The sequence below is a fragment of the Buteo buteo genome, chromosome 1, assembly GCF_964188355.1.
Source record: "Buteo buteo chromosome 1, bButBut1.hap1.1, whole genome shotgun sequence".
Taxonomy (NCBI): Eukaryota; Metazoa; Chordata; class Aves; order Accipitriformes; family Accipitridae; genus Buteo; species Buteo buteo.
The window spans coordinates 29,541,904-29,554,796 of NC_134171.1; positions in this window are offsets into that span (position 1 = coordinate 29,541,904).

Consider the following 12,893-nt stretch of genomic DNA (forward strand, 5'->3'; position numbering starts at 1 on the left):
ACACCTACAGGCAGTCTATCTGTAGTCGTCTTGTTTCAGGAAGATGAGGCTGGGATTCGGGTGCTCTCTGGAGTATCCATGTTTTACACAGAACTTCATGGGAGAGAAGATGCTGTCTGCTCGAAGAGTTAAAGAACGGAGAGGAGCAGATTCCATTAGACTCACTTTCCACAGGTTTGTTTTATAATAGTATTTTCAGCCCTGGTATCTCACACAGTTGTACTGTGCATCACTGTCCTTTTTACACTAAATTATAAACTCTGTTGTGACTACATTAAGCACTTAGAGGACACAAAACATAATTGTAGTGATTAAACTAATTTGCAGATCTTCAGCAGGATTTAAAGGAACAGGTACCTAAAATGATTCCTTACCAGCAAAGTGATTTTTCAACTTGGTGCATTGTCCACACCTGTTACAAACAGTGAATTAAAAAAATAATTAAAAATTATTAGCTTTCAAAGCTAGAAAGCCTGAGATTCTCTGTGCTGTGTGGCACTCTCACATGAGACCAAAGTGGACTATATGTGTTACAAGACTAAAAAAAGATGATTCTATTGTAATCTGAGCTCCTATTGTCAGCATAAACATAGGTAATCATGTAAGTCCATTTTCTTTTAGAAAATTATTTTAATACCTTGCAGAGATAAAGCTTAATGAGAATGTCATGTGATGCCTTCTCCCCCGGAGTGTTCAGCCCTCCTTGCTTCTTTTAAATTATCCTCAAAAGCTTACTTCTGTTGTCAGCTACAGCAAGTGAGATTCAAAAAATAAGCATATTAGGGATGAGTGGTATATGTCTTATGAGAAGGTGACTGTGTGGTCCATCCTCAGTGTTACTTGACTTTTGGTTATCACGCACAACATGCAGAATACAAACTAAGACTTCTGTTCTTTTCCATTCTCTTTGCCATGATACACAATCTTGAGATTGTAGCCAAAATTGCAACTTTTCACAGCCCTGCTATGAGAGGCTGTTTAAAAACCTTGCTAGTACAAACAACTTGGTCTAATGTCAAACTACTCCCCCCCTGCCCTCACCCAGCCTGTGGTCTCAAGAAGCCTGACACCAGCTACCTCCATGTTCCTCCAGCACCAAGGCTGTGAGAAGAACCATGTGAATACCTGCCAACCTGGCCCCCTCAACTGCAAACTCAGTGTGGGAGATACTTGGCGTAATACATTTTTTCAAGCTTTCTTATAGCTATGTCCGTTGATAAAACTGAAATTAATGGAATCTATTTCATATGATTGATAACTCCTTTCTGAAAACACCAGCATTTCTTGGTCTGACATAGCTGTTTTCTCACTAAAAGTGTTTGGTGAAATTAGTCAAGTAGTATACTTTTCTGTTGGTTTCTACATAAGCTTGCTTTTTTGCATTCAAGGAAAAAGCATTCATAGAGCAATTTAACTAGCTTCTATAAGAAGGACAGTTAATTTCTTCAAAAACACTAAAGTGGTCCATGTTAGCCTTTGGGGCTTTTTTGCATGAGAACTCTCTATGTAGTAACAGGAAGGTGAATAAGGACACTTGTGTTCTGAGGTGTTCCCTGCCTCTGTCCTGCCAAGAGAAAAAGGGAGCAGGTCATCGGTGACTTGGCTTGGGACTCTGCACAGTCTTAGCTGCTTAAAGCCACATAGGTGAACAAGAAACGTCTGGGCTGTGACGTGCCGGTGGCAGCAGTGTGGTCAGGGGGATGGGCACGCTGGGCTTTCCCTGGCCTCCTGCTCTTCCCGGGCATCTTGCCTTGGCCATGGACAGTGACGGGCTGCTGGGCTGGACTAGGTGCCCCCTGCTCTAACCCCAGCATCACTGCACTTTCAGTCACCTGTATTTGTCTTGAGGCACTCTTCCTAAGTTTTTTTGTTTCCCTTCAGACATCATCAGCAAACCAACCTGTACAACCCATTACAAAAGCTTAGTTACCCGACTGCTCCTTACCTCCCTTTTACTCAGCAGGGTTAATACTGCCATATCATTTCAGAGCTGCTCCTGCTCTCTCTGTGCTTCAGATGGGTGCCAAATTGCTGACGGGAGAAAGTGATGCTGGACCCAGCTCTGGATTACAAGGAGTTTGGTTTGCATCCTGTTCAGGGCTGAGGGTAAGGCCAGCTGCACTGCTGGCTGATCGAACCTGGGACCTGCTGAACTAAAGGAGCGCTAAGTAATCGTTCTTCAAGCAGAACTGTTTGTCTTAACGAAGATCAGCAGGACAGGAGTATCTTGTGCCATCTTAAGTATATCTTCATCGCTCTCCTCCTTTAGAAATGAAATTTTGTTGACGCACATGCTGCCATTGAGTCCCCTCTCAAAGAAAAGGGGAATGGGGGGAGATCAGGCAAACCCTCTGCTTGTCACGCTCTGCCTCAGCTCCTGTCTTAACCTCGCGTTTCTCAGCTCTACAGTCACCCATTTACCCCTGCATTTACTCACCCAACCACTAAGCCCAGAGCAAGGTTGTATTGTTTCTGTTCATCCATTCCCCACGGGGCTAATGCAGACACATAAAAACCACTGTTAATGCCGCTTCAACTGACCTGTCTTCAAAGGAGTTACGAAAACCTTGTCCTGATTCTCATCTTTTAAAGCCATGCCTGGATGTCAGTGACAGCAACATGACGTCCCCACCGTCTGCCTCAGAAAGCAGCCCGGAGCATTTCCCTCCATCCGTGCCCAGCCTTGCTGGCAGGAACCGGCAGCTCCTGAGCCTGCACAGGCAGCGCAGTCACGGCCGCTACCCTGAAACTCCCTCCTGAGGCTGCAGCTGCGTAGACACAACAGCCATTGCTAACATCACCCACCTCTCCCCCCAGGTTGCTGGTGCGGAGCTAGCACTGTTCGGCCTGCGCACACAGCCCTCCTGAATACCTGTGGGATCAAAAAAAAAATTGATTATGGTGCACGACTGGGCTATAGGAGACCCTCTGTCAGCTCCCTGCTCTGATGTACACTTTTGAGGACACTTCATGTATTTTCTTGAGGCTCAGTTTGTCATCACTGAAATAAGTACCAGTCTTTGTAACTCATGCGCTGGGAGCGGGGGGCAGGTGCGCTGCTATTTAGAGAAAGGGTCAGCAAGTCAGTTCATATCTTGTCTGATACAGTGGGGTAAGTTAAGAACAGAAACTTGGTCGACCTCAGTTTATAAGCCCAAATGTCAGAAAGCAGATAATGTCTGTTGTAAATGTCAGAGTTGAGGGATTTTTCTTTTCCCTTTGAAAAAAAATCAGCAAAGATTTAGTTACTATATTTATGCTGCCATTCACACAGGCTCAGCTCCACTGAGTGTGAATGGTATTGCCCCAGTACACAAATGTACTGTGGGAATATTAAAAGGGCCTTGCTTAAAGGCATGGGTCTGGTAAAGCACCCAAGCCCAGCTCAGCCCTCTCCTTCAGCAGTAAAGCAGCTTTCAGTGACACAAGGCCCTGCTAAGGGCTGGCAAATTCAGGCTACTTTCTCCTGAGCAGAAGAACACAGGGGTTTAATAGAAACCTGGTGGGCTTCTCACCTTTATGATTTATCTCCACATGAAAATTTGCCCAGGGCAGTGAAATACAGCCCTCTGCAGGCACTTGCACCTCTCTAGCCACCAGTGCCAGCCTTCCTGCCCAATGGCCCACTGTCAGGAGAAGAAATGGAAAAACTCCTTCTCCAAAAACATCTTGCAACCTATTACTCAAAGCTTGCTACTGCGTAGCAGGCGCTACGGATTTCTAACACTTATTTTCCCACCTTGACAGAGGTACCAGGTCAGCTTAGAGCTCCTTTCCATGGGCTGAGTGCCTCAATGGTAGAACTGAAGTATGAAAAATAGGTGGTTCTCATTAGGAGACTCAAACCACGTACCCTCTGCAGGGCCTTGGCTCAGCCCATCTCTCCCACTCCTTGCCTGGGCCATTCTTCTGTGCTGCCCTCCCCATCCCAAGTCTCTCAAGTTTTTTCATTAGCAGATTCTATCAGTGTGTTCTCACTTTCTGCATCCTCCTCATTATGAAGATAATTAAATAACATTAATTACCAAAGCAAATCACTGAAATCTGCCTACCAAGAACCTCAGTTCAAAATTCAAAACAACAGGTAGGTTACATTTATAGCCCATTTATGCACTCTTTTTAGACCTTCTATTTTACTGTCTTTCGTGCCTTTTTTACTCTTATAAATACTGCTGGGTTTTCTTTTTTTGCTCTCTTTGCTTCCTTCCCAAGACTCTCCAGACACTAGAGGGAGGTCTTGCTTTCTCTGTGCTTTTCAGTCCAAAGTTCAGTCTAGTTCAGCTTCAATTCACCACATTGTCCTGAACTTACACTAAATTGTCCATGAGATCCCGAACGAATTTAACAGCTGCATTTATGCCAGGAAAGCCCCAGGTTGAGAGAAGACCAAGCCATGCACAGCTGGCTGTAAAAAAATACCTCTTGTACAGGTATGTGACTTTATCTAAAAGAGAAGAGATAAAAAATTCAGCTTAACTTTCCTGCACATCACCTTTCTTAGAGATGCCAGACTGCACCCCAGGCTATCAGTGACTGCTCCAATGCCAGTTTTGATATTTTAATCTTGTCATCTAGATTTTATGATTTGGGACTTTATTTTTCATATGTATCACAGAGTCTGAAATATCCCCATTAGGCTTTTTACTCAGTATCAGGTAGATTTTAAACCTCCTGAAACATTTAAGATTTCAGAACTATTTTCCCACTGATCTGGGTTTTCCCAACTAAATATGTAGCATCGCACAGCATCATCTCAGGACTGTGGGATGTAAAAAGGCTTGTATTGAGCTACTCAGAACTGGCGTGGATTACACGAGACATACACTCCTCTCCATGGCAGGTCCACCTGCAGTTAACACAGCACTTGAGTACAGCTTACCTCCAGAGCAGCCCCGCTGAACAACTTAAAGTGTAGCAATGAGCCACCAACTCCCACCGCCACCGGCACGGATGTGAAATTACTTGGGGGGGGCAGTTGTAGGAGCCTGTGTTGCACAGGGAGTGCTTCAGCTCTGGGGCAACAGCAGTGACTGCAAACTGATGCTGTTACTACTCTGCAACAGGGAGGATGGGCCAGTCTCCTTTTCTGCAGAGCCTGACTTCTCAGGGCTTCTACATTTGGGCATCTGATCCAAGAAATCTCCTGGGAAGAGCTCAGCTGCAACCTGCATTTTCGCACAAGCGACAATGGAATTTGCATTTGGTATATTAGTGCTCAGTACATTGGTTGCCCAACTGCTCTTACTGTTCGTTATGCCCTTAAAATTGAGGTTTTGGTTACTTAAGGTCTTTCTAAAATCTGTCCCTTAGTTCTCGGATAATATCTTGCATTATCTAGTAAAGGTTGAGATCACTGCCAAAAATCTCTTGAATTTGAAAAGAAAAGGACCGGGATGCTAATGGTGAGTGCCGGCATGCTGCAGGGACGGGGAGGGAGCAGCCATGAGCTGCAAGGCAGCCTTCTCCACCTGGAGGGACAAAACCGCTTGGATGTCTTCACTGTGCCACTGAATCAAAGGGTTTAAAGAAGTCCATGCAATGAAATCTCCGTGCTTGGTTATTGCTGCTTGCTGGAGGAGTGCAGCAAGTCGTCCTCACTGCGGAGCTGCTCTGGGAGCAGAGTTCGTATTTGTCTGTAGAGACTGAGGGTGGTTGCTCAAAGCTTACAGCATGTCCTACGGAGTGTGTCAGCAATACCGCTCAAATACGTCAAGAATCTACAAGTGAAGATTGATTCTGTGGATATTTAGCAGTTGTAGAGACACATATTTTTTTTTGTGATGAAGGGATCACACTGTACATGTTTACTCCTGGGGAGTAAGGTACCCGCTGGAGCTCAGTGCACTTGCCTCCAGCGTGCAGCTTTACCACTATCTCCAGTGTGATCTCGAGCAGGTGCATTAATCTCAGTGTATTACTTCTCCAGCTGTACATGTAATGATCCTGTACCTTTGCACTCGACAGTGAACTCTTTGGGGAATGGGGAAGGACAGAAACCCCTCCCTAGCTGGATTTGCCTAGCACCTAGCATTTTGGGACCTGGGGTTTTTTTTGTTTTGTTTGGGCTTCTTGGTGTCAGTTTGAAGCAATTTGCTTTGCAAGGAGTTCTGTATTTCCATGGGAAGCGGCTACTCCATTATCTCCCTGTCCATCCCCAGCTCCGGTTCACCACAGGGCTCCCTTGCCTGGTGGGGTTTGGGCAGGGTTTGTTTGGGTGGACGTTCCTTCTGGGCCTGGGATTACTGCACAGTACGGCTCACAGCTGGCTGGCAATGCTGAACAGTGATACCTGACATACCTCTTTGGGCAGCTACTCTTACGGTCCTGGTTTGCATTGACTTCAGCAGCAAGACTCTCCTACTGATCATTACTCAGCATTTAGGCTACCCATGTATATATGGGTAAAATATTTTATTTAGAAATTATATGTGTAAAAAAGTGTATGTGTCATAAATGTTATATATTTACTACATTAAAATAAATTCAGTAATATTCCTAATCTTTTGCTTTCTGACATTATCATGGACTGGGCAGACGTAAGGAGCTCTTAAAGTGGCCGTTTTGTACATGTTTGTTCCGATCTTCTGTTTCTCTTGAATTCTTTCACCCTGAAATAAAGGGCTGACTGCTTTTCATTCCCTCCTCCGACTATCCCATCTTAAACAGCTCGGTCCAAACCCTGTTACCTGGCAGGCAGCATGCAGGATGCTGCCATCTTAATAAAATCTGCAAGCAGTTCGGGCCGCAGACTTCAGTTCTGGGCTGCAAACCCCGCCTGACGTTTCCAGCTTGGCCAGACCCCAGTGATCCCCAGCGCGCTACCAGCCGCTACAACCGCAAGCGCAGTTACGCCACAAAGAGACGTGAAGTTTTATCGATGCCAGCGGGCGTCACAGCCCATTCACAGAAGGTACCAGAGAACTGGGTAACGGGAGGCCAGGAGGAGCTTGGCGGGGTCACCCGGTCCCACCGTGGCACCCCAAAGCGAAGTCAGCCACTGCCGCCCAGACGTCTGCCTGACCTTCCCTGGGGGATCGTCGCTGCCTCCCCAGGCTGTCCAGCCCTTCAGCACCACTGTTTTTATTTGCCCCTTCCGTATCTAATCTGAGTCTCTCTTACAGCAGCTGCAACCCGTTGTACCTCTGTGGACTTGTGAGGTTATTACAAAGAGACTACTTTCAACTAGTGGTAGAGCGGACACCTCAGGCAGGAAGAAACATCCTCCTGGCTTCATCCCCGGCATTTCTGCTTACACACCCCAGAAAGGAAATTAAAAATTTTGTTGACGAAGACGTTCATGCTTTCATCCTCCTGGCAAATTAACAGGTATACAAAACCTAGGGTACAACTTCCTCAGTTGCAGCAACATGCAACTTCTTCTGATATCATAGGTCAAAATTCAGAACATTCTTTAGGTTATTAAAAAATGTCCTTCTTTATCGTGGCTTTAAAAGTGCATGTAACACAGTGCGTCAAGGCTATTTTCATGGGATTAATATACAACATTACCTAAGGCAAGTTTTAAGAGATTCCTATTATGTTTGAGATTTATTTCTTCCCATTTGCCTGAGATTTCTTCTAGACAGCTTGCGATTTAATTTAGGTAATAGTACACCTATTTTGAAGGGCTTGCTTATTTGTTGATCAGCGTTACTGATACTAATTTTTATTATGTGGTAAAAATTTGGCAGCAGGACAAGAAGCATTTTTATTCTATGTTTGTACAATATCTAACACAAAACAGTCTTAGTCCACATTCAGGCACCTTCAATGCAGTGATACAAATGGCAACTGAGTGCAAACGGGGGTTTTTTGTGTAACCTGAGATAGAATATCGATGCTGTTAACTCATATCTTTCTCATGGGGCTCACCATTAACATCCCTTTTAATATGGAGAAAGCTTTGGTGGGAGAGGGATGTAATTTGTCTTTGGAGTGTCTTTCTTCAATTAAATAAATACACTATGAAGCAACTGCTGCTGTAGGTATTATTAAATTTACTTCTGCATTTTTTGACATTTAAGCTATTCTGTGGGACAATACAGTCATTTACTCTGATCTGGCATTTTTTTGCAAAACCCAAAATACAGATTTTCTAGGCACAAAACCATATTTGTGTGATCTACCTCCATATTACCTCCCTTGATTTATGTCCCTAACCCTGACCAGGTTCCTGCACAGGAAATTAAGAAGGGGCTGAAAGCCTCAATGGGAAATGGAAACCAATAAAGCCAGCTGGATCTGGGCCTGCAACTGCACATGCATCCTTTTAAAGCCCCACCATTTATCAGGTTGTGCACACCCCATTTTTAGTGTTCTCCCTGGCCTCGATGACACCGCTGTCCCCTCACTGCCATCAGCGTCCCCCCCACACCTTCCCCCCACTCTGCAGATGCTGAACCGGCTGTTTGCAGCACTTGCAGGGAGGTAAATTAGGGCTGCAACATCCAAGACATGCCTGTCTCTAAAGTACGATGAAGACCATCTGCCTGTGAGAGCCCGTGCAAAGCGAGACCTATGTCTGTGGTACAGAATACCATTTGACTTTTAAAACAGAATCCAGTGCCTTCAGAGGCAGCCTCATCTCACCTCCTGTCCCTGCCTGGCTGGACAGGATGCTAATTTTGGCTCTTCTGGACCAAGGTATACGTTAGTCATCAGGTCATTTATTTTATTACGACTTTTCATCTTAATCCTGATAATGCTCCAACTCCAGAAAAAGATCAAATGGCAACAAAAGGGAACAGTGTCTGAGGCAGAATTATTTCTTATTTGAATTTGGGTAAAGGTATCTCACATAAAGGCATTTTAATTGCTTAAGGAAAAAAACCTGCTGCTAGTAATTGTTTTACGGTTGTAGGGGTAGAACTGCCTTAACAAATGACTGTCAGCAATCAATTTACAAAACCTGATTTAATCTCCCTTCATGCACCAGAAGCCTTTTTTCTAATGGGATGGTTGGCAAAAGATCTCTTCACCTTGTTGTTAAAAGGCAGATCACGCAGCCTCAAACACTTAGTTCTAATTATGAATTATTGGAACATTGCGACCCGAGTTATCATGCACTTACTTGCTGATTAATGGTCTTCAGCCATCTTAAAAATAAACATGGGGAAACACCAAGTGTAACAGGAGGGTTTTATTATAATAATTTCTGCCCTTGACTGCTAACCCAGAGCTTCAGTGCAAGGATCTGTCCCCAGCCGCTCAGAGAGACTGAACAGATAGCGGGGACACAAAGGAGTCAGCACAGCTGAGTAATGAGGCTTGTGCTGTTTCCCTTCCACACCACTTCAATTTAATAAAATCTGGGAGGCTGTGAGCTGCAGAGCACTGCTCCCAAGGGAGGCGTAAATACGGAGTAGAGCTGGACTGAAACAGGCGTCATTTGGAAGAGGAATCCGAGGGAGAAGGGGACAGGACTCCCATGAATGGAGAAATCACAGAGGCAGCAGGGAAGAGGAGGAGGCAGAGGCAGCACAGCAGAGGAAGGAGGAGGAGGAGGAGGAGGGTGCCTGGATGCCTTTGCCACCTGGGCCAAGGGGAAGGGAAGGATGATTTGGGGGGATCCCACCTGTAGAGGAGACAACAGGGACACGGTGATGACTCCTGACAAGGAGAGGAGGAAGGGACATGTACCTAATTTTCCCCACCCTGAAATTCAAACCCTGGGTCTGGTCGAGGATCCTGGCTGTGGGATAAAAGATGCTGATTAATGTGGAGATTTACTGAGCAGGATCGAGCCGTGGCACTGTGCTAAGGGCAGGACAGAGGGGAGTTTAAGAAAAGCAAGCTTGGGATGTAGGGCTGCGATGGGGCCGGGTGTCATATTGAAGGGTAGGAGAGAATCCTGGGAGGCAGGGAAGGCAGGTCTGTCCTAGCCCTTCTGCACTACGGACAACTGCAGGAGCAATGAACTAACGGGAAACCCATGGCTCTTGTGTGTTCTCCACCGACACGATCCAACCGCACACTGCCTTTGTGTGAAACACACGCCATTTGGGGCAGGAGCAACGTCGATTGATCAGCGCATCTTCACCAAAGCAGTTTCTGTCTGTGTCTGGCTGGGAAGGTTTCTTTGGGACAACTTAATGTCACAGATCTTAATGCTTCATCTTATTTCAGAAATGTATTTTCTCACCTGTTTAGTGAACCAGCTCCCAAACAATATAAAATTAAAAAAGAAAAAAAAAAGCCATGAGACTGCTAAGATCTTACAGTCGCTGGCTCAGTGAAGGTGAGCTACAGGCGGGGGTGACAAAAGGTGCAAAGTCCTCTCTGTGCTGCTGCTCTTGAGGGAGGGAGAGGCAGCCAGGTACCAGAACCTACCTCAGCAAAGGACCAGCTGACACGTCCTTCCTGGCACAAAGATAACCATGGAAGAACAAGCAAAATCACCAGTGTCTCTGCACAATTATGCTCCAGTTCCTAACTCTCTTAAGCCACAAAAATAATCGCTCTGGATCTAAGTTATAAATAAGAACAAGCACATGCATTTCACAGAGTTTACCACAAGCTTACCCTAAACCGCATGTAGGGGATCACACAATACCCTTAAGGAATATTTTAATCCAAGACAATGACAGCAAAGACTTTATTGTTTTTCCATGGAAAATGATTACTGTCCTATTAAGTCTTAAATTTCCTCTTTATTTCTATTATATCCCTATTTATTTCTATTTTTATTTCTAACCTAGGTGCGCAGCAAGTAAAGTAGAAACAAAGGGATTGTACATCCCCTGGAAATCAGAAACCACTCCTGCTAGGTCTCACCTGAACATCCCTTTCACGGTAGTATTTTGCCCCAGCTTCTTTGGCAGCACCACCGCTTCAAGGTGCTGACCGAAAGCCTTCCATCCTCCAGGACTATCCTCCGGAGGCCTCTCTTCCTCTGCAAACGCCCGGCACAGCTCCACAAATCAGCCAGCACGGACATGCAGAGAGGCGAAGCATGACTTACGGGCGGGTGACGCCATCCCACAGCAGCTGAGCTCCGCCGCTTCCCGCAGACCCGGGCACAGCACGCAACGAGCCGGGGCGGGAGGAGCGGGGAGCCGAAACGGATACCGAGCTGAAGTGGGAAGAGCAGGAAAAGAGGGGGTGACCCCCCTTTGCTTCCTCACCCCACCCCATCGTCCTGCTCTTACGTGGTGCTCACAACCACAGCGTGCACATGCGCCTGAAGTGCAGCGCGGTCGGGATTTAGGCTTGCAAGTCCAAGACCGTGATTTATCCATAACTTGCTTGGGATTTGCAAACCAACCCTTCTTGCCCGAGGCTCCTGAGCGCGTGGAGCAACGGGTGTAATGGCTGCACACACTGAACCTCCTCTTGCTGCCCCAAATTCAGCACAGTGCACAACACCCACAGCGACTGCCCTCATGGGCCACCGAGGGGACCTCGCTGCATATACATAGTGATTGCAATTTTATAATGATCCTGGGCTATGCCAGATGCTTTTAATCTCTGGCAGGAGAAGCCAGTGACTCAAACAACGTTTCCATACAACGTGCAGGAGCGGTCACTAGCTGAGCGAACAGCAAGGTCGTTTTGCTCATTTCTTAGAGCGCTGTCAAAATTCCTTACAAGCCTATCCTCTATTTTTCACCTTTGATTCCAGTTAAATAAAGGGAAGGCACAAAAAAATCCTCTTATAAAAGAGCAAACAAAATTCCTACTGGTTGAAGGACTCCTGCTACTCCGGACTGCTTTGTAGCTATAAAGGGAACTAGGCCTTAAGCCTCATTGTTTCTAAGACTATTCATATCAGACATATAACTAATGATTAGAGATTGTTTTAGATGTGAATAATAGAATGCAGGTGCTTATAAAACAATATGCATAAGCTGCTTATTTGTCCCTTGTGTAGCCCTCACCATGGCTGGCTTAAAACCCAGTCAAGCTGAATCAACAGAAAAAGGATCATAGATCTTAGACCTAAGACATAAGAATAGATAAGAGTAAGTGATTAACTTTAGAGTAAGATGAATTAATAAAACAACCTGAGTGATTCTCAGAAATTCAAAGGTGATTTCTGATGTGTAAGAAGATAAGTGATTGTGGTGACCGGAGACCTTCTGCCTATCACCACTAACTTCAGAAGAACCGGGACGAGACAATAAGAATCAGCTGAGACAGGAAAATGTATTGGACTTTTGAAACCACTGGAGAATAGAGAACTGAGAGTTCATGGAAGAACACCTAGAACTTCTTTTGGCAAATCATCAATTGCATATTGTTTTGTAAAATTGTATATATATAGGAGGTGTTTTTGAGTTATCTTTTGCCATTCACTGTGGTGGTGGCCCCACTCTGAGTTGTTAATAAAGCAAACCTAGAGAAACCCACATTTGAAAATTCTTTAACAATAGCACAGGTGCTCTCCTGTGGAAATCAAACCACTCCTAAGAATAACCTAAGGCAATATTATTTATAAAGGTTACAAACTACAAGCAGCTCGTATTTCAATGAGTCCTTTCTCTCTCCCTCTTTTTGCTCTTGCTATCTCTTATCCTCTCGCCCGTTTTTCAACAGCAGGACTAACGAGGAATAATTTGAGAATGATATATGACCGGGTTTATTTGCCACATCTTTTTATATTCAAATAGTCAATCTGTTGCTTCCAGTAATAGCAGGTAGGCAGTATGCTTCCTCCTGCCCTCCACAAAAGAAAACAGAGAAGGAATTAGCCTTTGATTCAGATACATCGTGGTGTGCACTACGTGTGAGCTGGCTGCCTTGCAGACAGATGCTGCAAAACTACTCGGCATCACTCCAGGCTCCAGACTGTACTTTAACGATGACATATCGAGAAAGCCTGCAGCAAGTTAAAGAGACAAGAACCATGCTCACCAGCAGATACAATGTTTTTTCACTCTACATGCTGGATGTGA